The following is a 27,409-nucleotide window of genomic DNA, read 5'->3' on the forward strand; positions in this document are numbered from 1 at the left end:
CAATCCAACCCCCGCAGAGCGACAGTCATTTCCACCAGACCAGACTGAGGGGCCTAGTTTCCAGTCCATCTTTAAATCTTGATATTCCAAGTCATTAGGGATTCCACATTCTTGAAGCAGGCAAAGGTCAAAGTCCACAGTCTCTAAAAATGAAAATAAAGCAGTCCTGCGGACAGGGCTCTTTAGGGACCTCACATTTAGTGAGGCGACTTTGATAGGAACCAACATAGTCTTAGTTGAGGTCAGGGTCCGAACCAGAAGAGTCGTACTCGGAGATCAGCTGCGAGTCTGGACCCCCTTTTTGAGGGGTCAATAAATCTTGGATGTTGGTAGGGTCAGAGCCAGATACGTGGGCGGCTCCAACCCCCACACTGCTCTCATCCGAACTCCGATAGGCAGCTTTCCTCCGAACTCCGGACTCCTCTTCCTCTCGCTGTCTCTTTGCAGAATGGCTCCTATCCATCTCCTCGAAGTCGCTCTCACCCATCTCTGGCCCCTGGCTGAAGATATCGCTGATGTCCTTCCTGGGCAGCTGCACAGGGGCCTGTGAGGTCCCATCGCTCTTGGCAACCTTTGCCTGCTTACGGGGAGCCTTCATCGCAAGCCCCTCCACAACCGCAGTGGAGGAACTTTGCTCCGACCCCCCCGTTGACCGGAAATGGTCAAAACGAGGCTCCAATCCAGCATATTTTAGGGTTTTCTTAATGGAGCCCTCGTCTGACACAGAGTGTCTCCGCTCCATGCCCACACTCTTGGGACAGGCGTCAGGTCCTACTGCAGAACCTACGGAGCCACGACGCCTGTCGCTAACCACTGCCTCAACAGGGTCCACTGCAGGCGGAGCAGAGGACCTGTTTGCAGAGGTGCCGGTCAACTTATGTCCAGCAGAGTCAGAATTCCTCCTGCTCTGCCTGGACCCGGTGGAATCCCTATGGCCGTCCCTCGAGGCTGACATCGGTGGGCCCCCCGATGGAGCTGTGAAGGACTTTGGCCTGGACCCCTCAGTCGTCAATGCTCGTTTTGGGGCATTACCAGCGGCGTCTGCACATGTTGCAAACTGCCGCTCTGGCCCTGGTCTGGGTGGCCCAGATTTCGCTCTGCGGGGGCAATCTTTAAAAGCATGCCCAGTCATGCCGCACAGATTGCACAACACCTCGGAACTGCATTTTGCCGCTACGTGTCCAACCTGGCCACACCTGTTACACTGCACCACATGGGGCCGGTCACAATGTTCTCTGGTGTGGCCATATCTCAAGCAGTTCCGGCAGGCTATTGGCATCTGGGGGTAAAATAGGAATCCTCGATTCTTCCCAATGGCAAAGTTCTGGGGTGGGTGATGTAAGCCTCCAATGCCATTGGGATCCTGGCGGAACTTCACCCAATATTTTCTTTTGCCATTCCAGAAGCTCTGGGTGTTCAAGATTTTATGTGAGAAGCGGACCTCCCTGCAGTAACGACTGAGGAAGGTTTCAATGTCACACTCTGAGACAAATGGACTGAACATGCACATCACGAGCGGGACTTCTTCCTCCCCGTAGAGGAATAAAAAGTTCAGTCCATTTAGCCGCTCCTCACTCTGGTCCGCATCAGACAATCTTTTGTGCATGTTGTCGCAACATGCCGCGGCCGTAAAGGATACGGTGTACCGACCGCGGCTTTCCTGGTCGTTGAGACACAGGATGTCCGCCCGCTTGAGCCCCAGGAAGTCCAGCAGAATCACCTCCACAATGAAGCGAAGGTTCTTCCGCTGGCGATGGCCTTCTTCCACCTCGATGCGGACGGACTGGCGCAACCGGGTGTCCCCGGATGCAAATCCAAATGTATATGGCATTTTCAGTGCCTGGGGGCTAAGCCTGTCCCTTATAGCAGCAAGGGCTCAGATTCCACAATTAAGTGGAACCCTCCCCCAAGGCCAAGGATTAGGGTACCCCAGACACCTACGAAGCCCGATAAACGCCCTCGGAACGCTCTTAGAAAAACGCCTCAAGGCCGGTTGACCTCTTGGGTAAGGCGCGATCGCAACTCGTTGTCCGGGGGCTAAGCCCACTCCCCAAATAGCAGCAAGGGGGTGAAGTCTCTCTGTGAAAAGAGACGATCCCCCAAGGCCAAGGAGCAGGGTACCCCGGACACCTCCCAACAAAACCAGATGCAGAAATACTACACCTGATCTTGCCAAAAGGCCGAGAAGCGATAACCCGAATGGGCCGGCCGTTGACCGAGCCTGCCTAATACTGCTGTTCACCCCTTGCAGCGATTGATTCAGCCTACTCCTAGGCAATTCCATGGGGCCCTGCAGGCTCACACACATTTACAGCTACTAAGCGGGAGGGAGGTGAATAAAGGCCGGAGAGGAAGCTACACAGGATTTGCTTCTTTTGCTTGCACCACAATGCAGTGCTGAAAGAGGAGGAATCTACATAAAAACGCCTTCCTGGCAACGCCCAAATGCCCTCCTGCCATGCAGATAAACACTGGCAGCGGCAGCAAGTGCATGCCCACAGCCACCCCTTGTTCCTTCACACCTTGTATCAGCTGTAATCCAGTCCAGTCCGGTGCTGCCTGCTGAGCAGCACTGACCAACACTGCCTGGGCCCAGGCTTTTATCTATCTCTGAGGCAGGCCCCATTATGATGTCAGAAAGCTGGCTCTGGAATCCTGAGGGCTCCACTATGACACGTGCAAAGTTCCGTCTGAACTTTATATAAGACGGTGAGGCTCAGTCAGTCACTCAGTGTTGCCTGAGAGGGCAACACTGCAACAGCCGGCCGCCAGGCTGTCTTTTTTTTGCACATTTATTTGCCTCCAGGAGGCCACAAGAGGGAGACAAGGGACTGCAAAATGGAAAATAAGCATCCACCAACTTTACAGACAACTTCTCTTTGCTCCTACAACCTCCATCCTTGCACAGTTTGTTATTCTTCTAGGTAACATAGTAACAAATCCAAATTGCTGCTCTCTTTGTAGGCAAGCAAGGCTTTGTTGCAACTGCAATTCTTACTTCTTCTTGAAATGTAGGGACGACAGTACATTCCATCACATCCATGTAGTGTACACAGGTAGGTCCATTGTGGCGGGCAGGCAGGCAGGCGGGCGGGCGGGCGGCTTTAATGGCTGTTTGCTGTTCCCCTACTCCACTCCGCTATTTGACTGTGGTGCTGCATCAATCAGTGGCTGGCTCAGGTGCAGCTCTTTAACCTACCTAGGAGGGAGGGCGGAGAGAAGACAAGGAAGGTGAATGAGCTGTTCCAATGTGAAATGCCGGAAACACAGAAACACAGAAGACACACACACAACAAGAGGTGGCAATGTATTAATTAATTGCATTTAATAAATGAGCTCATTATCACACATGACTGTACAAATGCATTGTCCAACAGGTGTTGAAATAATGGGATTAAAAGGGGAGATCCCATCAGAAAGACAAAAACAATAGCAAACACAAATAGCACTTTTGGAATCTGATTTTAGTCAACACATAAGGGAAGGGTGCACCGGTCCTGGAAATACTGCAATACCAGGTCAATGCGTGGAGTGGACAGAGCAAGCTCTATTTCCATCTCCCTGTTCTAAAAATCCATTTAATATATGGTCCCCAGATAGGGGACGTATCAGATATTAAACTGATAAGAACAGATTTTTTTTTTTTTTTTTTTTTGAAAGCCCGAGTCGTGCTTTCTATCACCCAAGTGCATAAAAAGTGCAGAGGTGCCACACAAAAAGTGCACAAGGATGCGGTCTATCGCAGCCCTTCTCTTAAAAGAGAGAGGCCCCGCATAACCATTCCCTGACCCTCCAAACCATAGGCCTAGAGGATCAAGGATCGATGGTCCCCCCTCGCCGAAGCTTAGGGAGACCCAAACACACTCCTAGGCTTCTACCTGGGCTGCCACCCCAGTGTCCACCTAGGAGCCTGCATCCTAGTTGCACCTCCCCTCCGAAGAAGGGAGGCCGGGTTGCAGGGGAAAAAGGAACCAGAAGGCCACACATTTTCCCCCTAGACCTCAGGAGGGTCCCAAAAGGGCACCGCATCCCAAAATCCTTGTGACAAACGTGACAAACACACAGTGAAAAACAAAATTAAATAAGTGGATGTGCGCTGTGATACAGCCTGGACATCCGCCAGGTATAAAAAAATTCCTCATCTCCCAGCCAGAAGGCCGGGAGAATAAAGGTGTGTGCTCATATAGCGTGAAAGAGAGTGCGTGCAAGTGTGCCTTCACTCAGTGGGATCCCACCCCCAGTGAGTTAGGGCACCCCAGGGTCACCAGCCCTGGGGCACATAGCAACTCGGGCTTCCAAACTACCCGGCCTAATGACCTCGATCCGGCGGTCGCCTGGTCACCTACAAATGGTACCTTTAAACCAAATGCGTACACCAGAGCGATGACCGTTGTGGTTCCCTGCCCTCACCTCGGCGTTCTGTCATCCCCCTACGATGGCCCACGTACCACCGGCAGGGATGATTACTAACCTCAGCTTGAGCAGATACTACACTTGATCTTAGCCAAAAGGCCGAGAAGCGATAACCCGAATGGGCCGGCCGTTGACCGAGCCTGCCTAATACTGCTGTTCACCCCTTGCAGCGATTGATTCAGCCTACTCCTAGGCAATTCCATGGGGCCCTGCAGGCTCACACACATTTACAGCTACTAAGCGGGAGGGAGGTGAATAAAGGCCGGAGAGGAAGCTACACAGGATTTGCTTCTTTTGCTTGCACCACAATGCAGTGCTGAAAGAGGAGGAATCTACATAAAAACGCCTTCCTGGCAACGCCCAAATGCCCTCCTGCCATGCAGATAAACACTGGCAGCGGCAGCAAGTGCATGCCCACAGCCACCCCTTGTTCCTTCACACCTTGTATCAGCTGTAATCCAGTCCAGTCCGGTGCTGCCTGCTGAGCAGCACTGACCAACACTGCCTGGGCCCAGGCTTTTATCTATCTCTGAGGCAGGCCCCATTATGATGTCAGAAAGCTGGCTCTGGAATCCTGAGGGCTCCACTATGACACGTGCAAAGTTCCGTCTGAACTTTATATAAGACGGTGAGGCTCAGTCAGTCACTCAGTGTTGCCTGAGAGGGCAACACTGCAACAGCCGGCCGCCAGGCTGTCTTTTTTTTGCACATTTATTTGCCTCCAGGAGGCCACAAGAGGGAGACAAGGGACTGCAAAATGGAAAATAAGCATCCACCAACTTTACAGACAACTTCTCTTTGCTCCTACAACCTCCATCCTTGCACAGTTTGTTATTCTTCTAGGTAACATAGTAACAAATCCAAATTGCTGCTCTCTTTGTAGGCAAGCAAGGCTTTGTTGCAACTGCAATTCTTACTTCTTCTTGAAATGTAGGGACGACAGTACATTCCATCACATCCATGTAGTGTACACAGGTAGGTCCATTGTGGCGGGCAGGCAGGCAGGCAGGCGGGCGGGCGGGCGGCTTTAATGGCTGTTTGCTGTTCCCCTACTCCACTCCGCTATTTGACTGTGGTGCTGCATCAATCAGTGGCTGGCTCAGGTGCAGCTCTTTAACCTACCTAGGAGGGAGGGCGGAGAGAAGACAAGGAAGGTGAATGAGCTGTTCCAATGTGAAATGCCGGAAACACAGAAACACAGAAGACACACACACAACAAGAGGTGGCAATGTATTAATTAATTGCATTTAATAAATGAGCTCATTATCACACATGACTGTACAAATGCATTGTCCAACAGGTGTTGAAATAATGGGATTAAAAGGGGAGATCCCATCAGAAAGACAAAAACAATAGCAAACACAAATAGCACTTTTGGAATCTGATTTTAGTCAACACATAAGGGAAGGGTGCACCGGTCCTGGAAATACTGCAATACCAGGTCAATGCGTGGAGTGGACAGAGCAAGCTCTATTTCCATCTCCCTGTTCTAAAAATCCATTTAATATATGGTCCCCAGATAGGGGACGTATCAGATATTAAACTGATAAGAACAGATTTTTTTGATTGAAAAATGCTTTATTGACAATCAATCGTCATCATACAAACATTACTGCGACGCAGCGCAAGCCATGAAGCAGCAAATAATAAATAATAACAGTCGTCAAACATAACATGACAGTATAATACACAGTACAGGCTAGCCTATGCTATACATTACACCACATGCTACACTAACATTCTTGCATTCACTAAAGCCAAACAACAAAGCATTACAGACAAGTGATGGGATAGGGGAGTGGGTAGGAGGGGATAGGGAAGGGGGAAATCACAGGCCCGAAGCTTTATTGAAAGACAACACACAAGAAGGGAGAGTGGGGGGAAGGGGAGTATCAGTCCTCTTCCTCATCGACGTCCGGGCTGTCCCAGGTGGAATAGTCTCTGAGCAGGCTGTGGATCAGCCTGCGGCAGTCCTGGACGGACACACTCTCTCTCCGCAAAATCAGACGGTTCCTGGCGAACCATATAGCGTCCTTAAAGCAGTTCATAAGGCGCCAGGCTTCCTGGATTGCTCCATCCGTGGTATTCCCAGGAAATAGTCCATAAAGTACCGAGCGGTACGACAGTCTGTTCCTGGGTACTGAGTCCTTGAGTTCATGTTCCAAGGCTTTCAACAGACCCTGTGCAAAGGGGCACTGCCAGAAAATGTGCAAAGATGTTTCCTCCGTGAAGGGGCACCTGGGGCAGTACCGGGTCTTGCACAGGTTGCGGGCATGCATGAATGACCTAAGAGGCAGTCCTCCCTGGATGGCCATCCATGAAATGTCCTTGTGCCCGTTGGTCAACCTGCCAGATGACACGTTAGTCCAAACAGTCTCCAACGTGTCGGCATGAAGCCCTGGAACAGACTCCAGTGAGTCCTTTGCTCTGATGTGCTTGTGGATCGTCTTAGGTTTCCACAAGTCGGGCTTAAGACCCTCCAGTTGATGCTCCCTCACAAACCGGACGACATCTCCGTAGAACCAGGGAGCGTGCCAGTTGTAAGGGAAGGAGCTGTCCCACTTGTCCCAGCCAAAACCTCGCCAGAGGGGAAGGAGGAAGTAGCGGGACATGGCCTTGCCCGCAGAGCCGTTTGCTGTCCTCAGAGTCCTACGAACACAGTCACATACAAAAGCGATCCGCAGCAGAGTGGGAATGTCGGGTATACCCTTCCCACCTTTGCGGGGCTCCTTGTACATAACAGTCCGCTTTACTCTGTCCATTTTCGAGCCCCAGATGAAGCGAAACACAGTCCTGGTAATGGCCCTCGAGACGGTGGCAAGAGGGGGCCATGCCTGTGCAGTGTATTGTAGCACAGGCAAGACTTCGTTACGCAGGACCATTGCTTTGCCCTCAATAGTGAGTTGTCTGAGGCTCCACAGTCCGATCCTTTGGTTGACTTTGGCCAAGCGTTCTTCCCACGACTTTAGGGCTGCACCTTCCTTACCGAACCAGACTCCCAGAATTTTGATGAAGTCCGGCTTGATAGTAAACGGGAAGGAGGCAGGAGAAGGCAGGTACCACTTTCCGAAGAGCATGGCTTCCGACTTCCCGCAGTTGACTTTTGCCCCTGAAGCGCGTCCGAACTCCTCACAGGTCTGGACGAGTGCAGTCACCGAACTCTGGTCAGCGCAGAAGACGGTCACGTCGTCCATGTACAGCGAGCATTTGACCTCGAAGTGTCCTGGACCTGGTGCGGTGATCCCTCTGATCTCTCCATTCTGCCGGATAGCCTCTGCGAAGAGCTCTATAACACAAACAAAAAGGAGAGGTGAAAGAGGACAGCCTTGTCTAACCCCCGACGATACAGGAAAGGGGTCAGTCTTCCAGCCGTTCACCAGCACCGAGCTGTAAATGTCGCAATACATCAGGTTAACATACAAACAGAACAACCTGCCAAGCCGCAGCCTACGCAGAGCCTTACCCATGAATTCGTGAGAGACCCGGTCAAAAGCCTTCTCCTGATCCAGACTGACCAGGGCCGCGTGTGTACGGCGGCTTTGCATGTAATGCACCGTGTCCCTCACCAGGGCAAGACTGTCGGCCACCCTACGGCCAGGAATGCCGCAGGTTTGGTCCGATCCGATGATCTGTCCGATGACAACCTTCAGTCTGTTGGCCAATACTTTGGCGAGGATCTTGTAGTCCACGTTCAGGAGAGAGATGGGACGCCAGTTTTTCAGGTCACATCTCTCCCCCTTCCGCTTATACAAGATCGTGATCATGCCTTCTCTCAAGGACGGTGGCATTCTACCCTCCACCACCATCTCCTCATAGAGCTCCAGCAGGTCCGGACTGATCAAGTCCCCCAGCGCTACATAGAGCTCTGCTGGGAGACCATCACTGCCCGGGGTCCTGCCGGGTCTGAAGGATTTAGCGGCAGAGAGCAGTTCCTCCACCGTCAGGGGTACATCCATAGCCTCCGTACCTGCAGGATCAAGATGATTAGTGATACCTGACAGGAATTTATCGGCGGCTTCGGGGTCAGTGGTTTTCCGGGAGTAGAGGCTTCGGTAGTAGTCTGTGACGACTCCCATCACCTCCTTCTTCCCAGAATGCATGTTTCCGGTCTCATCTCGAAGTTCCTTCAGGGGCGTGTGGCCGGCATGGAGTTTCCTGAAAAAGAACGAGTTACATTTCTCACCCTTCTCCAGGTTCTCCACCTTGGAACGAAAGACAATTCGCTTGGATTCCTCCTCAAAGTGCCTTTTCAGGCCCTTTTTGGCTTCCTCCAGCTCCTTCCTGACGTCCCAGCCGCATTGAAGGAGGTCTTGCAGGGATCGCAGCTGACGCTGCATCTCTCTGAAGTCTCTCTTCCTCTCACACGCCTGTTGACGACTTTTTGCCTGAAAGAAACAACGAAATTCAACTTTAACATATTCCCACCAGTCACAGGTTTTGTCAAAGAAGACTTTATCATTCCTCCAAACAATATAGGCGTCTCTAAGTTCCGCCAGTACCTCCTCTCTTTCCAGCAGGGCACAATTCAGCTTCCAGGAGCCAGGGCCGGGAGGAAAACCGTGGCCGATGGCACCCTGGAAGAGAATGGCCCTGTGGTCAGAGAAGAAGCAGGGGACCATGGAGTGCCCATGCTGCTTGACTGCCCGGGAGGTGAACACAAAGTCAATCCGAGAACGAAGTGAGCCATCGGGTCGGCTCCATGAATAGTTCACAGAGCCAATCCCCATGGAGCCCACAACGTCCTGCAAGGATGCTTCGGTTACCATCTCGATAAGCAGTTTGGAACTGACATCCAGTTTGATTGAAGTGCCGGAACTTCGTCCATCCTCTTCGATGGGGCAGTTGAAGTCCCCGGCCATCACCACTGCCCTAGTGGTGGCGAGCCGGGTCCGCAGGGTCTGGAATAGTTCCAGGCGCTCAGCCTTCATAGGGGGAGCGTACACGTTGATGAGCCTAATCGGCTCTCCTGCCCAGGAACCGTCTACGACCAACAAGCGGCCGCAGGCGAGCTCCTGGACAGAGTCAACAGTAAATACGCCTCCCCTAATCAGGATGGCAACCCCTGCAGACTTACAGTCGCCCCCACCAGACCAGTAGGACGGGCCATGGGTCCACTGCCTGGCCAGATGATGGTATGACCTGGAAGAGGGGAGAGTACATTCCTGCAGCATAAATACATCACTCGACTGCTTGGAAAGAAAAGTTAGCACCATCTGACATCTAGTCCTATCTCTAACACTCCTCACATTGAGGCTAAAGATGTTAAGTTTAGCAGCCATGGGGGAGAATAAAGAAGGTCAGTGCAAACGATACACCTTAGTTACCAGTCCGGTCGGGCGGATCCTCCTCTCCTGGCGGGTCCGAAAGATCCAGCAGGCCCTCTGACAAAAATTGTTCCAGGATTGTAGCCACCTGGATGTCTGTTGTGAAGTCGATGACCTCAGGTTCAGACACGAGTTCCTCCACCATCTGCTCCATTTCCTCCTGCTGCGCAAGGGAATCTTCGCAGATTTCTACGACTTGTCGCTTTGAGGACTCAGCAGCTGGGCTGTCCCTCACCTTTCTCTTCCTCTGGATGGCACCTGAGGAGACAAGAGGGGGAAAATCCTCCAGGGAGAGGACTCCAGCAGCTGGAGGGGAAGATGTTAGTGCTGCTGGAGCTGGGGAGAAGGGAGGCTGGGTTGGGAGAGGTGCAGGTGACAGGACCACTGAGATGGGTGGGTAGGAGAAGGTGAGAGCCTCAGTGGGGGTGACAGGGGTTGGGGACGGGGGGGTGGGGAGGGCCGGGCGAGGGAGGGTGGGAAGGGTAGGGCGAGGGAGGGCCGGGAGACGGGGGGGAGGGACTGTCGTCTTCTTACCATCCTTCTTATTCCCGGTCTTCTGCGCCGCTGGAGCTCTGGTTGGGGCGGGGTTCCCTCTGGCCGGAGCTTTCGCCGCTACAGTTGCCCAGGATCGATCCCTCTTCGGGCAGTCCTTGTAGGAGTGGGCTGCTTGTCCGCAGAGGTTGCACATTGTCCGTTTCGGGCAGTCTTTGGTCTCGTGTCCTGTTACCCGGCAGTTCTTGCAGGCGTCCTCCTTGCAGTCCTTCACCGAATGACCCTTCTTGCTGCATCTCCTGCAGATCTGCGGCATGTCCGGGTAGTAGATGAGGCCGTAGGAGTTGCCCAGCGAGAATGACTGGGGCAGGTGCTGGAGGCCGTCTTCCGCGCTCGAATCCTTGTTCAGTCGGACGATTACCGACCACTTGCCAGTCCAGAAGCCGAGTCCGTTCAGGATGTGGGTGGGTTCCCTCACCACTGTGCAGAACCGCTTCAGGAGCGTGGTGATGTCTTTGCCGGGGGTGTGTGGGTTCCGCATTGAGACCGTCACCCGCCTTTCCTCTCTTTGGACAGGGCAGTTGCCCACAAAGCGAGAGAAAGGGGATTCAGGCCTCGCCGCTTTCACCATCTCCCAGTACCTTCTGCAGATGTTGATCGAAGCGAAGGTCACGAAGAACATCCCGGTCATGAAGGCCTGGATGCTGATGGTCTCCGGCTTAGCGAAGCCCTGGTCCAGGAGCATCTTCTGGCAGAACACTTCTTCCGTCATGTCCGGCACTCTCCCGTCCACCTCCTTCAGCTTCAGGGCCACCGTCTGCTTCATCCAGGGCTCCAGGGTTGGAGCAGCCTGGTTCGGCTTCCTGGTGGCCTGTTGGCTTGAGGAGGCTTCAGGAGGAGATGTCCTGGCCTGGGTCGGCTCACCTGGTCCATCAGCCTTCTTCTTCTGGGTGGCAGGGTTGCTGGTTGAGGCCATGGCTTCTTCCAGCTGTTCCTGTCGCTTGGGGAGGATCTTCGATAGCTCTTTCCCGAAGGGGGCGGAGCTATGCAAATCTTCTCCTTGCTGGCCGAGGTTCTTCCACGAAATTTCTTCCGCAGCGGTTCCTCGTCGAGCTTCTTCTTCTGCGGCCGAGCTTCTTCGAAGATCCCCTTCAGCAGCGGCTCTTCTCCGAAGTTCTCCTTCTTCTTCCCGGCAGCGATCTCCCGGAGCTTCTTCCCCGATGGCGGCTTCTCCCTTCTGGATCGTCGTCTTCGGTGGTTCTTCTCCGCAGTTCGTCGCCGGCTTCGTCTGGAACGCTCTTGGATCGCTGAGCTAGTGTTTATAGCCCCCAGTGGTTCTCCGAGCTATCTATCCTTACAAGGACTGATAAGAACAGATACTACACTTGATCTTAGCCAAAAGGCCGAGAAGCGATAACCCGAATGGGCCGGCCGTTGACCGAGCCTGCCTAATACTGCTGTTCACCCCTTGCAGCGATTGATTCAGCCTACTCCTAGGCAATTCCATGGGGCCCTGCAGGCTCACACACATTTACAGCTACTAAGCGGGAGGGAGGTGAATAAAGGCCGGAGAGGAAGCTACACAGGATTTGCTTCTTTTGCTTGCACCACAATGCAGTGCTGAAAGAGGAGGAATCTACATAAAAACGCCTTCCTGGCAACGCCCAAATGCCCTCCTGCCATGCAGATAAACACTGGCAGCGGCAGCAAGTGCATGCCCACAGCCACCCCTTGTTCCTTCACACCTTGTATCAGCTGTAATCCAGTCCAGTCCGGTGCTGCCTGCTGAGCAGCACTGACCAACACTGCCTGGGCCCAGGCTTTTATCTATCTCTGAGGCAGGCCCCATTATGATGTCAGAAAGCTGGCTCTGGAATCCTGAGGGCTCCACTATGACACGTGCAAAGTTCCGTCTGAACTTTATATAAGACGGTGAGGCTCAGTCAGTCACTCAGTGTTGCCTGAGAGGGCAACACTGCAACAGCCGGCCGCCAGGCTGTCTTTTTTTTGCACATTTATTTGCCTCCAGGAGGCCACAAGAGGGAGACAAGGGACTGCAAAATGGAAAATAAGCATCCACCAACTTTACAGACAACTTCTCTTTGCTCCTACAACCTCCATCCTTGCACAGTTTGTTATTCTTCTAGGTAACATAGTAACAAATCCAAATTGCTGCTCTCTTTGTAGGCAAGCAAGGCTTTGTTGCAACTGCAATTCTTACTTCTTCTTGAAATGTAGGGACGACAGTACATTCCATCACATCCATGTAGTGTACACAGGTAGGTCCATTGTGGCGGGCAGGCAGGCAGGCAGGCGGGCGGGCGGGCGGCTTTAATGGCTGTTTGCTGTTCCCCTACTCCACTCCGCTATTTGACTGTGGTGCTGCATCAATCAGTGGCTGGCTCAGGTGCAGCTCTTTAACCTACCTAGGAGGGAGGGCGGAGAGAAGACAAGGAAGGTGAATGAGCTGTTCCAATGTGAAATGCCGGAAACACAGAAACACAGAAGACACACACACAACAAGAGGTGGCAATGTATTAATTAATTGCATTTAATAAATGAGCTCATTATCACACATGACTGTACAAATGCATTGTCCAACAGGTGTTGAAATAATGGGATTAAAAGGGGAGATCCCATCAGAAAGACAAAAACAATAGCAAACACAAATAGCACTTTTGGAATCTGATTTTAGTCAACACATAAGGGAAGGGTGCACCGGTCCTGGAAATACTGCAATACCAGGTCAATGCGTGGAGTGGACAGAGCAAGCTCTATTTCCATCTCCCTGTTCTAAAAATCCATTTAATATATGGTCCCCAGATAGGGGACGTATCAGATATTAAACTGATAAGAACAGATAAGGTTTCAACAAAGTTTTTTATTGGCAAAAATATTATATTTTACAGACTTTTTTTTTAAAATTGAAACCACAAGATAAAATCAATGGCATAATACATAAATATTCATACATTTAAATGAATACAAAAGTAATAATAATAAGACCAGTAATACAGATGTTATAATAAAAGTACAGAACAATAGCAGGATAAAATTTATACAGGGCATAAAAGACATAAAAGAATAAAACCATTTTTATTTACAATGTTATGGTATTCCACATTTGCAAACACCACATGGATGTTGCTTCTTTTACCCCTAGCTGCTTTTTGTCCCTAAGATAATAAATGTACATTTCACTTAGGGCATATTTGACACAATTTTTAACATCAATAAAATCATGTTTAAAAAGCAGAATGTTCCTAACCTTCCAGATGGCATTCTTAAAACAGTTTAAAATGATCCAACAGACCATTTGCTGTTTAAAACTTGGGCAGTTAAAAAGACCATAAAACACGTATTCAAATTTAAGATCTTTAAGACCGCAGGCCCATTTCAACAATGGGCCTACCTTCCTCCAAACCTCCTGTGCATATGGGCAGTTCCAAAACAGGTGCATTACCGTCTCGTCGTCACCACACCTGTCTCTCGGGCACTTGGCTCTCGCCACCAGTCCTCGCCTATGCTGGAATTCACGGGTAGGGAGGCACTGGTGAACGATTGCCCAGGCAAGGTCCTTGTGCACATTTGCCATAAATTTCCCGAAAACGTTCCGCCACACCACCTTGGACCTTGCCTGTGAGAAATTTGAAACTGCCAGTGTATCCTCCTGCCGCCTACAGGAGAGTGACACTTTTTTCTGGTCCCCCAATATGTCAGGCTCCAATTCTTGGAGACCTAGGAGCCTGACAGTTTTTTCGAGCACCGCATATTGTTTTGGGGGACACAGAAGCACAGGAGAATTCAAAGGGACACGAAACCATCGTTTAAAAATCATGCCCGTAGCGTACTTTAAAAAGTAGCTAAAAATACCATCAGAATTATACATTTTAAAACAGAAGCAAAAGTATTTAATGTAAAAGAAGTTAAAAAGGTTAGGAACATCTCTCCCGCCATTGTCCTTACATCTGTACATAAAATCACGTTTTAGTTTTTCCATTTTGGAACCCCATAAAAACATAAAACAGATCCTGGTCACTTTTTTAATATATAAAATTGTTGGAGGGAAAACCATAGCTACATAAAGCATTATGGGTAATAAAACAGATTTAATTATTAAAACTTTTCCCTCCATGGTGAGATTTCTCAAATTCCACATTAAAACCTTTTTTTCCATTTTGGCAATTACTGAATCCCAATTGGGTCTCCCATCGTTTTCTTGATTAAAAACAATTCCTAAAATTTTTATCTGATCCTGCTGCATGTTAACTCCTGGTGTCACAGAGGAATCCCATACACCAGTATAAAAACAGTCACATTTATCAACGTTTAATTTAAAACCAGAGGCTTCACAAAAAAAGCCGGTGTTCCTCAATGCCCTTCTCATAGAAGCGGCGTCTGGGCATAGGATGGTGGCGTCATCCATATAGCCTAGGATTTTTACCTGGTTCCCCCTTCCTCCAGGTATGGGCACGCCTCTGATGACTTTATCATCTCTTATTAGGGTGAACAGAGGTTCAATGGCACAAATAAAAAGGAGCGGAGACAACGGGCACCCCTGTTTCACCCCTGATAAAAGAGGAACACCTTTAGTTAAAAATCCGTTGATAGAAATTTGGCTAAAACAGGATCGATATAAAAGCTTAATACGTGTTAAAATAATTTCAGGAACAGCCATCTTTTTAAGAACCATAAAAAGATATTCATGGGAGACCCGGTCAAAAGCCTTCTCGAAATCTAAGGATAAAATAGCAAGGCTTTGACCCCTTTCTTTAAAATACCAAATGATGTCACGTAAAATATTCAGGGACTCAGTAATTGACCTCCCAGGTACCCCACATACCTGGTTTGGATGGATTAATTTATGAATAAAAGGTTTAAAACGGATTGTTATTAGTTTAGCTAAAATTTTACAATCAACGTTTAAAAGAGTAATAGGGCGCCAGTTTTTTAACTGGTCCTTCTCACCTTTTTTAAAAATTAAGGACACAATCCCCCTCCTCCAGGAAGGGGGCAGCTCTTCAGTAATAAAAACTTCCTTATACAATAAAAACATGTCATTCTTTAAAATTTCCCAAAAAGCATGATAAAATTCGATGGGCAGACCATCTTCCCCAGGAGCTTTCCCATTAGAAAAACTTTTAAAAGCAAATAAAAGTTCCTCCAAGGTAATATTACGGGATAAAACTTCCTGGTCTAAAATATCTAGCTTGGCATCAAGGGAATTAAGAACATGTTCTAAAAAGGAAGGATCAATATTTTTCTTGTTAAAAAGAGATTGGTAGAAATTAAAAGCAGAATTTAAAATGCCGACCATAGTGGTTTCTCCTTCAAGGTTTAAAATGACATCTCGTTTATCCATTACCTTTTTGAAGAAGAACCGGGAACACTTCTCGCCATCCTCGAGGTACTTTACATGTGAATTAAAAATTATTTGTTTCCCTTTCTCTTCTATGGCATGTTTTATTTCAGCTTTAAGATTTAAAATATCATCATCAACATCCATACCAATCTCCTTCAATTTAAAAAGTACATGTAAACGTTTATTAAGAACATAAAACCATTGTTTTTTCTCTTTTGCTTTCTTCTTACCTGCTCGAATAAAAAAAGCTCTGATTTTGGGTTTAATGCCCTCCCACCAGTGTAGCATAGGCTGACTGGGCGCTCTATGGGACTGCCAACACTGGTAGGTCCGCACAAACTCCTCTTTAATGATGGGGTCCTCCAGGAGTGTGGTGTTTAGTCTCCAGGGACCCCTACAAGCTTTTTGCTCTCCCTCTAGCTCCAGGTGCACCGAAAGGAGCTTGTGATCAGATAAAATATTTGTTAAAAGCAAACATTTTTTGGGAATAAAACTATTAGAAGTGAAAATAAAATCAATTCTGGAGCTCACTCTTCCATTGGACCAGGTGGGGCCTGGGTCCGCAGGCAAGAGTTCCCTCCAGCAATCTTTCAATTTAAAATCACCAATAAAATTCTTGAGCAGGTAAGAAGTACGGTCAATTTTTCGATTAAAATCCCCACCCTGCCGGTGTTCTCCATCACGTACACAGTTAAAATCACCACCCACCAGCAGGGGGGTAGACCCAACACAAAACAATGGTAAAATCTCTAATAGTTCTGCCCTCTCCTGTTTGGTAGGAGGGGCATAAACGTTTAAAACACGAATTAAAATTCCATTAAAAAGCAAATGTATTAAAATAGCTCTGCCGGGCATGATTTCAGTCACTGTTTGGATGGAGATAAAACGACCTCGGCAGAGCAATCCAACCCCCGCAGAGCGACAGTCATTTCCACCAGACCAGACTGAGGGGCCTAGTTTCCAGTCCATCTTTAAATCTTGATATTCCAAGTCATTAGGGATTCCACATTCTTGAAGCAGGCAAAGGTCAAAGTCCACAGTCTCTAAAAATGAAAATAAAGCAGTCCTGCGGACAGGGCTCTTTAGGGACCTCACATTTAGTGAGGCGACTTTGATAGGAACCAACATAGTCTTAGTTGAGGTCAGAGTCCGAACCAGAAGAGTCGTACTCGGAGATCAGCTGCGAGTCTGGACCCCCTTTTTGAGGGGTCAATAAATCTTGGATGTTGGTAGGGTCAGAGCCAGATACGTGGGCGGCTCCAACCCCCACACTGCTCTCATCCGAACTCCGATAGGCAGCTTTCCTCCGAACTCCGGACTCCTCTTCCTCTCGCTGTCTCTTTGCAGAATGGCTCCTATCCATCTCCTCGAAGTCGCTCTCACCCATCTCTGGCCCCTGGCTGAAGATATCGCTGATGTCCTTACTGGGCAGCTGCACAGGGGCCTGTGAGGTCCCATCACTCTTGGCAACCTTTGCCTGCTTACGGGGAGCCTTCATCGCAAGCCCCTCCACAACCGCAGTGGAGGAACTTTGCTCCGACCCCCCCGTTGACCGGTAATGGTCAAAACGAGGCTCCAATCCAGCATATTTTAGGGTTTTCTTAATGGAGCCCTCGTCTGACACAGAGTGTCTCCGCTCCATGCCCACACTCTTGGGACAGGCGTCAGGTCCTACTGCAGAACCTACGGAGCCACGACGCCTGTCGCTAACCACTGCCTCAACAGGGTCCACTGCAGGCGGAGCAGAGGACCTGTTTGCAGAGGTGCCGGTCAACTTATGTCCAGCAGAGTCAGAATTCCTCCTGCTCTGCCTGGACCCGGTGGAATCCCTATGGCCGTCCCTCGAGGCTGACATCGGTGGGCCCCCCGATGGAGCTGTGAAGGACTTTGGCCTGGACCCCTCAGTCGTCAATGCTCGTTTTGGGGCATTACCAGCGGCGTCTGCACATGTTGCAAACTGCCGCTCTGGCCCTGGTCTGGGTGGCCCAGATTTCGCTCTGCGGGGGCAATCTTTAAAAGCATGCCCAGTCATGCCGCACAGATTGCACAACACCTCGGAACTGCATTTTGCCGCCACGTGTCCAACCTGGCCACACCTGTTACACTGCACCACATGGGGCCGGTCACAATGTTCTCTGGTGTGGCCATATCTCAAGCAGTTCCGGCAGGCTATTGGCATCTGGGGGTAAAATAAGAATCCTCGATTCTTCCCAATGGCAAAGTTCTGGGGTGGGTGATGTAAGCCTCCAATGCCATTGGGATCCTGGCGGAACTTCACCCAATATTTCCTTTTGCCGTTCCAGAAGCTCTGGGTGTTCAAGATTTTGTGTGAGAAGCGGACCTCCCTGCAGTAACGACTGAGGAAGGTTTCAATGTCACACTCTGAGACAAATGGACTGAACATGCACATCACGAGCGGGACTTCTTCCTCCCCGTAGAGGAATAAAAAGTTCAGTCCATTTAGCCGCTCCTCACTCTGGTCCGCATCAGACAATCTTTTGTGCATGTTGTCGCAACATGCCGCGGCCGTAAAGGATATGGTGTACCGACCGCGGCTTTCCTGGTCATTGAGACACAGGATGTCCGCCCGCTTGAGCCCCAGGAAGTCCAGCAGAATCACCTCCACAATGAAGCGAAGGTTCTTCCGCTGGCGATGGCCTTCTTCCACCTCGATGCGGACGGACTGGCGCAACCGGGTGTCCCCGGATGCAAATCCAAATGTAAATGGCATTTTCAGTGCCTGGGGGCTAAGCCTGTCCCTTATAGCAGCAAGGGCTCAGATTCCACAATTAAGTGGAACCCTCCCCCAAGGCCAAGGATTAGGGTACCCCAGACACCTACGAAGCCCGATAAACGCCCTCGGAACGCTCTTAGAAAAACGCCTCAAGGCCGGTTGACCTCTTGGGTAAGGCGCGATCGCAACTCGTTGTCCGGGGGCTAAGCCCACTCCCCAAATAGCAGCAAGGGGGTGAAGTCTCTCTGTGAAAAGAGACGATCCCCCAAGGCCAAGGAGCAGGGTACCCCGGACACCTCCCAACAAAACCAGATGCAGAAATACTACACCTGATCTTGCCAAAAGGCCGAGAAGCGATAACCCGAATGGGCCGGCCGTTGACCGAGCCTGCCTAATACTGCTGTTCACCCCTTGCAGCGATTGATTCAGCCTACTCCTAGGCAATTCCATGGGGCCCTGCAGGCTCACACACATTTACAGCTACTAAGCGGGAGGGAGGTGAATAAAGGCCGGAGAGGAAGCTACACAGGATTTGCTTCTTTTGCTTGCACCACAATGCAGTGCTGAAAGAGGAGGAATCTACATAAAAACGCCTTCCTGGCAACGCCCAAATGCCCTCCTGCCATGCAGATAAACACTGGCAGCGGCAGCAAGTGCATGCCCACAGCCACCCCTTGTTCCTTCACACCTTGTATCAGCTGTAATCCAGTCCAGTCCGGTGCTGCCTGCTGAGCAGCACTGACCAACACTGCCTGGGCCCAGGCTTTTATCTATCTCTGAGGCAGGCCCCATTATGATGTCAGAAAGCTGGCTCTGGAATCCTGAGGGCTCCACTATGACACGTGCAAAGTTCCGTCTGAACTTTATATAAGACGGTGAGGCTCAGTCAGTCACTCAGTGTTGCCTGAGAGGGCAACACTGCAACAGCCGGCCGCCAGGCTGTCTTTTTTTTGCACATTTATTTGCCTCCAGGAGGCCACAAGAGGGAGACAAGGGACTGCAAAATGGAAAATAAGCATCCACCAACTTTACAGACAACTTCTCTTTGCTCCTACAACCTCCATCCTTGCACAGTTTGTTATTCTTCTAGGTAACATAGTAACAAATCCAAATTGCTGCTCTCTTTGTAGGCAAGCAAGGCTTTGTTGCAACTGCAATTCTTACTTCTTCTTGAAATGTAGGGACGACAGTACATTCCATCACATCCATGTAGTGTACACAGGTAGGTCCATTGTGGCGGGCAGGCAGGCAGGCAGGCGGGCGGGCGGGCGGCTTTAATGGCTGTTTGCTGTTCCCCTACTCCACTCCGCTATTTGACTGTGGTGCTGCATCAATCAGTGGCTGGCTCAGGTGCAGCTCTTTAACCTACCTAGGAGGGAGGGCGGAGAGAAGACAAGGAAGGTGAATGAGCTGTTCCAATGTGAAATGCCGGAAACACAGAAACACAGAAGACACACACACAACAAGAGGTGGCAATGTATTAATTAATTGCATTTAATAAATGAGCTCATTATCACACATGACTGTACAAATGCATTGTCCAACAGGTGTTGAAATAATGGGATTAAAAGGGGAGATCCCATCAGAAAGACAAAAACAATAGCAAACACAAATAGCACTTTTGGAATCTGATTTTAGTCAACACATAAGGGAAGGGTGCACCGGTCCTGGAAATACTGCAATACCAGGTCAATGCGTGGAGTGGACAGAGCAAGCTCTATTTCCATCTCCCTGTTCTAAAAATCCATTTAATATATGGTCCCCAGATAGGGGACGTATCAGATATTAAACTGATAAGAACAGATTTTTTTTTTTTTTTTTTTTTGAAAGCCCGAGTCGTGCTTTCTATCACCCAAGTGCATAAAAAGTGCAGAGGTGCCACACAAAAAGTGCACAAGGATGCGGTCTATCGCAGCCCTTCTCTTAAAAGAGAGAGGCCCCGCATAACCATTCCCTGACCCTCCAAACCATAGGCCTAGAGGATCAAGGATCGATGGTCCCCCCTCGCCGAAGCTTAGGGAGACCCAAACACACTCCTAGGCTTCTACCTGGGCTGCCACCCCAGTGTCCACCTAGGAGCCTGCATCCTAGTTGCACCTCCCCTCCGAAGAAGGGAGGCCGGGTTGCAGGGGAAAAAGGAACCAGAAGGCCACACATTTTCCCCCTAGACCTCAGGAGGGTCCCAAAAGGGCACCGCATCCCAAAATCCTTGTGACAAACGTGACAAACACACAGTGAAAAACAAAATTAAATAAGTGGATGTGCGCTGTGATACAGCCTGGACATCCGCCAGGTATAAAAAAATTCCTCATCTCCCAGCCAGAAGGCCGGGAGAATAAAGGTGTGTGCTCATATAGCGTGAAAGAGAGTGCGTGCAAGTGTGCCTTCACTCAGTGGGATCCCACCCCCAGTGAGTTAGGGCACCCCAGGGTCACCAGCCCTGGGGCACATAGCAACTCGGGCTTCCAAACTACCCGGCCTAATGACCTCGATCCGGCGGTCGCCTGGTCACCTACAAATGGTACCTTTAAACCAAATGCGTACACCAGAGCGATGACCGTTGTGGTTCCCTGCCCTCACCTCGGCGTTCTGTCATCCCCCTACGATGGCCCACGTACCACCGGCAGGGATGATTACTAACCTCAGCTTGAGCAGATACTACACTTGATCTTAGCCAAAAGGCCGAGAAGCGATAACCCGAATGGGCCGGCCGTTGACCGAGCCTGCCTAATACTGCTGTTCACCCCTTGCAGCGATTGATTCAGCCTACTCCTAGGCAATTCCATGGGGCCCTGCAGGCTCACACACATTTACAGCTACTAAGCGGGAGGGAGGTGAATAAAGGCCGGAGAGGAAGCTACACAGGATTTGCTTCTTTTGCTTGCACCACAATGCAGTGCTGAAAGAGGAGGAATCTACATAAAAACGCCTTCCTGGCAACGCCCAAATGCCCTCCTGCCATGCAGATAAACACTGGCAGCGGCAGCAAGTGCATGCCCACAGCCACCCCTTGTTCCTTCACACCTTGTATCAGCTGTAATCCAGTCCAGTCCGGTGCTGCCTGCTGAGCAGCACTGACCAACACTGCCTGGGCCCAGGCTTTTATCTATCTCTGAGGCAGGCCCCATTATGATGTCAGAAAGCTGGCTCTGGAATCCTGAGGGCTCCACTATGACACGTGCAAAGTTCCGTCTGAACTTTATATAAGACGGTGAGGCTCAGTCAGTCACTCAGTGTTGCCTGAGAGGGCAACACTGCAACAGCCGGCCGCCAGGCTGTCTTTTTTTTGCACATTTATTTGCCTCCAGGAGGCCACAAGAGGGAGACAAGGGACTGCAAAATGGAAAATAAGCATCCACCAACTTTACAGACAACTTCTCTTTGCTCCTACAACCTCCATCCTTGCACAGTTTGTTATTCTTCTAGGTAACATAGTAACAAATCCAAATTGCTGCTCTCTTTGTAGGCAAGCAAGGCTTTGTTGCAACTGCAATTCTTACTTCTTCTTGAAATGTAGGGACGACAGTACATTCCATCACATCCATGTAGTGTACACAGGTAGGTCCATTGTGGCGGGCAGGCAGGCAGGCAGGCGGGCGGGCGGGCGGCTTTAATGGCTGTTTGCTGTTCCCCTACTCCACTCCGCTATTTGACTGTGGTGCTGCATCAATCAGTGGCTGGCTCAGGTGCAGCTCTTTAACCTACCTAGGAGGGAGGGCGGAGAGAAGACAAGGAAGGTGAATGAGCTGTTCCAATGTGAAATGCCGGAAACACAGAAACACAGAAGACACACACACAACAAGAGGTGGCAATGTATTAATTAATTGCATTTAATAAATGAGCTCATTATCACACATGACTGTACAAATGCATTGTCCAACAGGTGTTGAAATAATGGGATTAAAAGGGGAGATCCCATCAGAAAGACAAAAACAATAGCAAACACAAATAGCACTTTTGGAATCTGATTTTAGTCAACACATAAGGGAAGGGTGCACCGGTCCTGGAAATACTGCAATACCAGGTCAATGCGTGGAGTGGACAGAGCAAGCTCTATTTCCATCTCCCTGTTCTAAAAATCCATTTAATATATGGTCCCCAGATAGGGGACGTATCAGATATTAAACTGATAAGAACAGATTTTTTTTTTTTTATTGAAAGCCCGAGCCGTGCTTTCTATCACCCAAGTGCATAAAAAGTGCAGAGGTGCCACACAAAAAGTGCACAAGGATGCGGTCTATCGCAGCCCTTCTCTTAAAAGAGAGAGGCCCCGCATAACCATTCCCTGACCCTCCAAACCATAGGCCTAGAGGATCAAGGATCGATGGTCCCCCCTCGCCGAAGCTTAGGGAGACCCAAACACACTCCTAGGCTTCTACCTGGGCTGCCACCCCAGTGTCCACCTAGGAGCCTGCATCCTAGTTGCACCTCCCCTCCGAAGAAGGGAGGCCGGGTTGCAGGGGAAAAAGGAACCAGAAGGCCACACATTTTCCCCCTAGACCTCAGGAGGGTCCCAAAAGGGCACCGCATCCCAAAATCCTTGTGACAAACGTGACAAACACACAGTGAAAAACAAAATTAAATAAGTGGATGTGCGCTGTGATACAGCCTGGACATCCGCCAGGTATATAAAAATTCCTCATCTCCCAGCCAGAAGGCCGGGAGAATAAAGGTGTGTGCTTAAAAGTGTGAAAGAAGAGTGCGTGCAAGTGTGCCTTCACTCAGTGGGATCCCACCCCCAGTGAGTTAGGGCACCCCAGGGTCACCAGCCCTGGGGCACATAGCAACTCGGGCTTTCAAACTACCCGACCTCCTGACCTCGATCCGGCGGTCGCCTGGTCACCTACAAATGGTACCTTTAAACCAAATGCGTACACCAGAGCGATGACCGTTGTGGTTCCCTGCCCTCACCTCGGCGTTCTGTCATCCCCCTACGATGGCCCACGTACCACCGGCAGGGATGATTACTAACCTCAGCTTGAGCAGGTACTACACTTGATCTTAGCCAAAAGGCCGAGAAGCGATAACCCGAATGGGCCGGCCGTTGACCGAGCCTGCCTAATACTGCTGTTCACCCCTTGCAGCGATTGATTCAGCCTACTCCTAGGCAATTCCATGGGGCCCTGCAGGCTCACACACATTTACAGCTACTAAGCGGGAGGGAGGTGAATAAAGGCCGGAGAGGAAGCTACACAGGATTTGCTTCTTTTGCTTGCACCACAATGCAGTGCTGAAAGAGGAGGAATCTACATAAAAACGCCTTCCTGGCAACGCCCAAATGCCCTCCTGCCATGCAGATAAACACTGGCAGCGGCAGCAAGTGCATGCCCACAGCCACCCCTTGTTCCTTCACACCTTGTATCAGCTGTAATCCAGTCCAGTCCGGTGCTGCCTGCTGAGCAGCACTGACCAACACTGCCTGGGCCCAGGCTTTTATCTATCTCTGAGGCAGGCCCCATTATGATGTCAGAAAGCTGGCTCTGGAATCCTGAGGGCTCCACTATGACACGTGCAAAGTTCCGTCTGAACTTTATATAAGACGGTGAGGCTCAGTCAGTCACTCAGTGTTGCCTGAGAGGGCAACACTGCAACAGCCGGCCGCCAGGCTGTCTTTTTTTTGCACATTTATTTGCCTCCAGGAGGCCACAAGAGGGAGACAAGGGACTGCAAAATGGAAAATAAGCATCCACCAACTTTACAGACAACTTCTCTTTGCTCCTACAACCTCCATCCTTGCACAGTTTGTTATTCTTCTAGGTAACATAGTAACAAATCCAAATTGCTGCTCTCTTTGTAGGCAAGCAAGGCTTTGTTGCAACTGCAATTCTTACTTCTTCTTGAAATGTAGGGACGACAGTACATTCCATCACATCCATGTAGTGTACACAGGTAGGTCCATTGTGGCGGGCAGGCAGGCAGGCAGGCAGGCGGGCGGGCGGGCGGCTTTAATGGCTGTTTGCTGTTCCCCTACTCCACTCCGCTATTTGACTGTGGTGCTGCATCAATCAGTGGCTGGCTCAGGTGCAGCTCTTTAACCTACCTAGGAGGGAGGGCGGAGAGAAGACAAGGAAGGTGAATGAGCTGTTCCAATGTGAAATGCCGGAAACACAGAAACACAGAAGACACACACACAACAAGAGGTGGCAATGTATTAATTAATTGCATTTAATAAATGAGCTCATTATCACACATGACTGTACAAATGCATTGTCCAACAGGTGTTGAAATAATGGGATTAAAAGGGGAGATCCCATCAGAAAGACAAAAACAATAGCAAACACAAATAGCACTTTTGGAATCTGATTTTAGTCAACACATAAGGGAAGGGTGCACCGGTCCTGGAAATACTGCAATACCAGGTCAATGCGTGGAGTGGACAGAGCAAGCTCTATTTCCATCTCCCTGTTCTAAAAATCCATTTAATATATGGTCCCCAGATAGGGGACGTATCAGATATGAAACTGATAAGAACAGATTTTTTTTTTTTTTTTTTTTTTTTTTTTTTTTTATTAAACCATTCAGGTTTTTTTGAATAAAACCGAGAACTGTAGTTGTTCAAACCACCTCTCTATTTTTCAAAAAATCTCATCACTCTGGTTCATTATTTTATTTTTCCATCAAATACAAGATAAGTCAAACAAAATTCCTCAAACTAAATACCTCCATTTTAACATTCGCCATATCCCTTCCGCATCCATACCTTTTTCTAGATCCCATTTATAATAAAAATACAATTTAGCCAATACCATACTAACCACATCCTCCATCTCAAATACTTCTCTTTTATACACATTCAAATTCCTCGTATTCCACAATACCTCTTTCACACAAGTCAAAAAAATCCACAACACTCTATCCTTTTCACTACCCAAACTACACAAACCAAACAAGACAATTTCATACGTCAAACTCTTCAAACCAGTCAATTCTTCGCACAACCCACTCAACTTTTTCCAAACATCCTTTGCATGCTTACACGACCAAAACACATGACTCACATCCTCATCATCCCCACAACCTTCTCTCGGACACCTTTCAGATGCAACCAAACCTCTTCTTTTCTGCACACTCCTTACAGGCAACACTCCATGTACCGACATCCATAACAAATCTTTCTGCTTATTTGACACATCATACGTAACAATCTTCTTCCACACAGACTTAGACTCCATCGAATTCAAACCATTTACAGAACACATCACATTATTCATACACATACTTCTCACAACATTCTTTTCGCTCAAAAATCTCTCCATTCTTACATCCTCTAGCTGGAACTTTTTAATAAATTTTTCAACATACAAATACCACCCTGTGCACTGAAAAGCAATTGGTTTACATAAATTACGTTTTTCCCACCTTAGACGCTGAATCACCGTTCCAGCTAGATACTTCGACATTCTGGAAGCCTTGGATTCTTTAAATAAAAGCTCTACAAAAAACCGTACACAATTAATTCCAATGAAGATCTCCAAATTTGGGAAATCAAGGCCTCCATTTCGTCTGCTTTTCATTAGAATTTCTCTCTTTGCCTTCTCAATCCCGCTCCCCCATAAAAAAAGGAACAAAACTCTATTCACTTTTTTTAACATATCAACAGCAGGAGGAAAAACCAGAGCAACATATAAAATCATAGGTAGAATAATACTTTTGACAATTAAAACCTTCCCCGAAAAAGAAAGATCCCTCATTCTCCACATTTCCAACTTTCTCACAATCCTACCACCTAACTCATCCCAACTTTCTCTCCCTTTCAACTCATCATCAAACACAATACCCAAAATTTTCACACCATCCACCTGTTCCATATCAGAATCACTCACTCGCTCATTACTGAAAAAAAATTTAAATTTGCTCTTACCCCAATTTATTTTAAAAGCAGACGCAATACAAAACATGTTTACAATCAACTTCACTCTGGACATATCATACACTGAATCACACAATACACAAATATCATCCATATATCCCAAAGCTTTCACACGTTTTCCATCACACCCGGGCACCACCAAACCTTTCACAACCTTATCATTTCTAATCATTTGCAACAATGGTTCAATCGCACAAATAAATAGGATGGGAGACAACGGACAACCCTGTCGCACACCAGACATAATACTAAATGATTCGGAAAAAAACCCATTCACCTGCACACAACTCTTTGCATTCGCGTATAAATTCTTCAACAAACTCACGAACTGAACCGGAAAACCCATTCTCTCTAACACTTTAAACAAAAACACATGCGCCACACGATCAAACGCTTTCTCAAAATCTAACGCACACACAATCACCTTCTTATTCCGACCCTTACAATCCTCAAGCATATCCCGCACCAACGCCATATTCTCATGCAATTTCCTTTTTGGTACCGCACATACCTGATCCTCATCAATCACACACCCAATCACATTTCTCATACGATTCGCAATCAGCTTGGCAAAAATTTTATAATCCGTATTCAGCAAAGTAATTGGTCGCCAGTTTTCTAAACGCCTCTTATCTCCTTTTTTATGCAACAGAACTACCATACCCTTCTTCATCACATCACACATATTCGTCCCAGAAAACAACACTCTCATAACATCTATAACATCCTTCCCAATTATGTCCCAATATTTCCCATAGAACTCAGCTGGTATTCCATCGATCCCTGGAGACTTATTTTTAGCCATACTTCCCACCACATCCTTTATTTCACCATCCATAATCTCACCAAGCAAAGACTCACATTCACTTTCAGGAACAAAATTACACACAATATCCAGAAACTCCTCATCATCACCCAAATCACACTTCTTCACATCATACAGTTGTTTATAAAAATCAGACACCACATCAATCACATCCTTACCAAACACCTCTTTATCATCCTTATCCAGTAACACATTCATTCCACTTTTTCCACCACACATTTTTTTAAAGAAAAATCTAGTACATTTCTCGTGATTATCTCTAACCTCCACCTTAGACCTAAATATTATTTCTTTCCCTTTTTCTCGGAACCACTCCTTAATATCTTTTTTTGTTTTTTCCAAATCGTGTCTTACATCCATACCCAAATTTTTACATTGATGAAGGAAC

At 48.7% G+C, this 27,409-nt stretch overlaps 4 non-coding genes and 6 pseudogenes across 4 annotated transcripts; all 10 read right to left on the bottom strand.

Moving 5' to 3' along the window:
- Positions 1–3,481: 3,481 nt before the first annotated feature.
- LOC142654252 (U2 spliceosomal RNA) lies at positions 3,482–3,666 on the bottom strand. Its single transcript, XR_012848953.1, has one exon. It is a non-coding gene; the product is annotated as a U2 spliceosomal RNA (small nuclear RNA).
- Positions 3,667–4,454: 788 nt separating this feature from the next.
- Positions 4,455–4,524, bottom strand: LOC142654582 (U2 spliceosomal RNA; annotated as a pseudogene).
- Positions 4,525–5,817: 1,293 nt separating this feature from the next.
- Positions 5,818–5,993, bottom strand: LOC142653765 (U2 spliceosomal RNA; annotated as a pseudogene).
- Positions 5,994–11,542: 5,549 nt separating this feature from the next.
- On the bottom strand, positions 11,543–11,644 carry LOC142654483 (U2 spliceosomal RNA; annotated as a pseudogene).
- A 1,293-nt stretch (positions 11,645–12,937) lies between these two features.
- Positions 12,938–13,129, bottom strand: LOC142653980 (U2 spliceosomal RNA). Its single transcript, XR_012848813.1, has one exon. It is a non-coding gene; the product is annotated as a U2 spliceosomal RNA (small nuclear RNA).
- Positions 13,130–19,976: 6,847 nt separating this feature from the next.
- Positions 19,977–20,161, bottom strand: LOC142654253 (U2 spliceosomal RNA). The gene has a single exon (XR_012848954.1). It is a non-coding gene; the product is annotated as a U2 spliceosomal RNA (small nuclear RNA).
- A 788-nt stretch (positions 20,162–20,949) lies between these two features.
- Positions 20,950–21,019, bottom strand: LOC142654583 (U2 spliceosomal RNA; annotated as a pseudogene).
- Positions 21,020–22,312: 1,293 nt separating this feature from the next.
- LOC142654167 (U2 spliceosomal RNA) lies at positions 22,313–22,492 on the bottom strand (annotated as a pseudogene).
- A 788-nt stretch (positions 22,493–23,280) lies between these two features.
- LOC142654704 (U2 spliceosomal RNA) lies at positions 23,281–23,350 on the bottom strand (annotated as a pseudogene).
- A 1,297-nt stretch (positions 23,351–24,647) lies between these two features.
- On the bottom strand, positions 24,648–24,843 carry LOC142654349 (U2 spliceosomal RNA). Its single transcript, XR_012849009.1, has one exon. It is a non-coding gene; the product is annotated as a U2 spliceosomal RNA (small nuclear RNA).
- Between the last annotated feature and the right edge of the window lie 2,566 nt (positions 24,844–27,409).

The sequence above is a fragment of the Rhinoderma darwinii genome, chromosome 5 (assembly GCF_050947455.1).
Source record: "Rhinoderma darwinii isolate aRhiDar2 chromosome 5, aRhiDar2.hap1, whole genome shotgun sequence".
In the NCBI taxonomy this organism is placed as follows: Eukaryota; Metazoa; Chordata; class Amphibia; order Anura; family Rhinodermatidae; genus Rhinoderma; species Rhinoderma darwinii.